The sequence below is a fragment of the Macaca fascicularis genome, chromosome 1 (genome assembly GCF_037993035.2).
Source record: "Macaca fascicularis isolate 582-1 chromosome 1, T2T-MFA8v1.1".
Classification (NCBI taxonomy): domain Eukaryota; kingdom Metazoa; phylum Chordata; class Mammalia; order Primates; family Cercopithecidae; genus Macaca; species Macaca fascicularis.
This window is the reverse complement of record NC_088375.1, coordinates 209,970,071-209,974,257: the sequence shown is the minus strand read 5'-3', so window position 1 is coordinate 209,974,257 and position 4,187 is coordinate 209,970,071. Positions and strand designations below refer to the sequence as shown.

Sequence of the window (4,187 nt, the reverse complement as noted above, 5' to 3'; positions counted from 1 at the left end):
CAGCCTCTGACTCCTGGGTTCAAGCAATTTCTCCTGCCTCAGCCTCCCAAGTAGCTGGGACTACAGGTGCATGCCACCACACCTGGCTAATTTTCATACTTTTAGTAGAGACAGGGTTTCACCATGTTGGCCAGGCTGGTCTCGAACTCTTGAGTTAAGGTGATCCCCCTGCCTTGGCCTCCCAAAGTGCTGGGATTACAAGCATGAGCCACTGCACCTGGCCAGATTGTTTTAATCTTCAGTATATAAGGGAAAAGACCCGCTATCATTTACCATCTAGGACTAATGGAACACTCTTTTTTTTTTTTTTTTTTTTTTTTTTTTTTTTGAGACAGAGTCTCGCTCTGTCGCCCAGGCTGGAGTGCAGTGGTGCAATCTCGGCTCAATGCAAGCTCTGCCTCCCAGGTTCACGCCATTCTCCTGCCTTAGCCTCCCAAGTAGCTGGGACTACAGGTGTCTGCCACCATACCTGGCTAATTTTTGTATTTTTAGTAGAGATGGGGTTTCACCGTGTTAGCCAGGATGGTCTCGATATCCTGACCTCATGATATGGAACACGCTTAAATATTTTAAATCTTTTTTTTAAAAAAAACTTACAAAAATACAAATAAAGGGGGAGTGAAGAACAACTTTATTATATATTTTTAAAGGAATTTAAACATAACAAACCTAAATTTTTATTTCCTATTTTCCTGGTTTGGAAGGTACATACTTTAAATGGACAACAGTCTCTGAATATACCTAAATTCTCATCAAATGCTATGCATGGACCAGAAATACAGATTTCAGATTCAAAGTGCATCTCTACTGGATTCTATCTTCTCATCATTTCTGATTTTCCTTCTTGCACTTGCAAACTCAAAGTGCAATACTTAAAGAATTTTTTTAAGCAGAAACATGTGCACTTTATCGAATGCCATTGTAGAAAAGTGTGTGAGGATAAAGGGCTGATACAGGACTCGGCTCAGGGGGGCAGGTCGAGGAATGGAAGGTGGAATGTGTGGGCGACAGGTTGTGGGCAGAGCTCCTGGCCTGGATGCCACCTCCTGTTCTATCTATAGACTTGGAAGATCAACACTGGGTTGACGATGAGCAGAATGCTCAGGAGGATGCCCAGAACCAGGGCCCAGACGTTCAGGCGCTTGGCAGTCGAGGCATAGGCCTGGTCCCCAGTTGGGTTGCCAACCATCTTCCCGTCCCTAGACTTCATGGAGTAGGTAACTGCTATGAAGCCCAGGCAGCAATAGTTCATGAAGAGGGTGTTGAACAGGGACCAGAGGACATGGTCGGGCACGGAAGTCTCGCTGTGGATGTGGATCATGGTGGACCTCAGGGGAGCAGGGTTGTGGGGTGCCCCCAGCACAGCCACCTCATGCTCCTCCTTGAGCATCTGATAGTTTGGGGGGCAGCTGGTGTTGGCGGGAGTGAAGCAGGTTTGGGTGGTGTGGTTCATGGTCACTTGAAGAACTTTTTGAAATTGTTAATGGCTTATAATTTTGTTGAAGACAGCACAATAAGAAAACTGTAGACTGGGTTGGGCATGGTGGCTCACATCTGTAATTCCAGAACTTTGAGAGGCCAAGGTGGGCAGATTACTTGAGCTCAGGAGTTCAAGACCAGCCTGGACAACACAGTGAGACCCCATCTATACAAATAATAAAAAAATTAGCTGGCCATTGTGGTATGCGCCTGTAGGCCAAGCTACCCAAAAGGCTGAAGCAGGAGGATCGCCTGAGCCCAGGAGGTCGAGGCGGCAGCAAGCTGTGATCATGCCACCACACTCCAGCCTGGGTGACAGAATGAGACCTTGTCTCAAAAAGACAAAAAAAAAAGAAGAAGAAGAAAGAAAACTGTAGGGTGATACTACAGTGGCGATTTATATTATTTTTCCATCATCCTCCTAGGCAATTCCATCATCATTCCATTTTATTATTATTTTAGTCTTTTCAGCATAGCTTAGAATAGTTAATAAGTGATGATGAAATAATTTCTACGCGAGGAAATGGCAAAAATTTTCAAGAGATAGGAAAAACGAGATCATACAATCCCATAATATATCTTAGATTTAAGAAGGTGTCCAATGGGCCCATGTGGTAATTGCAAGATAAAGTAATATTTTTCTATTTAAAAATAACCTATGGTTTCACTTTTTTCTTTGAAAGATCTTTAAGGAAGAATAAAAGCCATGAAATGTCAGTCCTTACAACAGAACTGCTTAATAAAAAAACTAAACTAGAACCCTGATTCCATCCTGAGAATTAGGATACACTAAGCAAAAGCTCTACTCTCATATAAGAGCCTTAGTGCAGTGGCATAAAGCTAAGTCTTGAATTCTGAACTTTGAGGTAAAATGTATTAGGAGAAAGTGAGTGGAACTGTTGGTGCCATATTAGTTGGGGTAAAATAAGCTGCTATAATATGAGAAGACCCTAAAATGCAGTGCCTTTAAGAGCAAAAAAAGCAAGCATATTCCTGCTCTCGTTCATATCCAAGGTGAATGTTTACAGTTGGCAGGCATCTCGACTCCATGTGGAGATTCAGAGATTCAGGTTTCTTCCATCTGGTGGCTCCGACATCCCTTGGGAACGTGTTATCACCCTCATGGTTGAGGTCTCAGCTTGGGGGAATGGGCAGAGCTCACAGAGAAGACCCCGCCACTTTCTCAAGGCTTAGCCCAAAGAGATATGAGTCACGTTCTATTAGTAAGAACAAGGTCACATGACCACTCTCAGCCCCAAGGGAGGCTGGGACTTGTGGTCAGGCTATATGCCCATGAAGGGGAGGAGAATGAACTTTGGTGCACAGCAAGCAGTCTCTGCCACAGGGAATGACATGATCCTTTGATCATGGCAGACAAGTCTGTTTCAGCTCCTAAAGGCAAGAAATAACTGGACTACATTATAAAGCAGGAACTCTGGCCGGGTGCGCTAGCTCGTGCCTGTAGTCCCAGCATTTTGGGAGGCCAATGCAGGCAGATCACTTGAGGCCAGGAGTTTAAGACTAGCCCGGCCAACATGGTAAAACCCCATCTCTACTAAAAATCCAAAAAAATTAGATGGGTGTGGTGGTGCATGCCTGTAATCCCATCTGTTTGGGAGGCTGAGACAAGAGAATTGCTTGAAATCAGGAAGCAGAGGTTACAGTGAGCCGAGATCATGCCACTGCACTCCAGCCTGGGCGACAGAGCAAGACTCTGTCTCAAAAAAATAAAAAATAAGCCCAGGCGCAGTGGCTCATGCTTATAATCCCAGCACTTTGGGAGGCTGAGGTGGATGGATCACCTGAGGTCGGGAGTTCAAGACCAACCTGACCAACATGGTGAAACCGTGTCTCTACTAAAAATAGAAAATTAGCCAGGCATAGTGGTGCATGCCTGTAATCCCAGCTACTTGGAGGCTGAGGCAGGAGAATCTCTTGAACCCAGGAAGGAGACAGAGGTTGCAGTGAGCCAAGATTGCACCATTGCACTCCAGCCTGGTGACAGAGTGAGACTCCATCTCAAAAAAATAATAATTACTAATTTAATTTAATTTAAAATCATAAATAAATGGAAAGCACTAATTCTTAATGGGTCAAAGTTGAGAATCAAAATCACCGTGGAAGCTCCTTCTTATTTAGTTTGACTGAATCAGATGCTCTGGGAGATGACCCAGGCAAATACATTTTTTTTTTTTTTTGAGACAGAGTCTTGCTATATTGCCCAGGTTGGAGTGCAGTGGCAAGATCTCAGCTTGCTGCAACCTCTGCCTCCTGGGTTCAAGCAATTCTGCCTCAGTCTCCTGAATAGCTGGGATTACAGTCACCTGCCACCACACCTGGCTAATTTTTTTGTACTTTTAGTAGAGACGGGGTTTCACCATGTTGGCCAGGCTGGTTTCGAACTCCTGATCTCAAGTGATCCACCCACCTCGGCCTCCCAAAGTGCTAGAATTACAAGGCGTGAGCCACCACGCCTGGCCGGCAAATACATTTTGAATAAATTCTCTAGGCAATTCCTCTATGATTAAGAGCTTCTGTTTATTAGAGTAAGAGAGGTAAATCCAATGTCTAAGGAGTCCCTTTCTGTAGTTAGAGGCCTTGTGTGGGGATTTGCCTGGCTATGGTTTGTGTCCTCATGGTGTTCCTGAGATTGTATCATATCCCGGCCGGGGATCCCCTCCCCAAGCCCAGATCTGGCCCTTAGCAGG

The 4,187-nt window shown here is 44.8% G+C and overlaps 1 non-coding gene across 1 annotated transcript; it reads right to left on the bottom strand.

The window, feature by feature from the left end:
• Window positions 1–1,051: 1,051 nt before the first annotated feature.
• LOC102128635 (interferon-induced transmembrane protein 3) lies at window positions 1,052–1,453 on the bottom strand. Its single transcript, XR_006697307.2, has one exon. It is a non-coding gene; the product is annotated as an interferon-induced transmembrane protein 3 (transcript).
• Window positions 1,454–4,187: the final 2,734 nt, after the last annotated feature.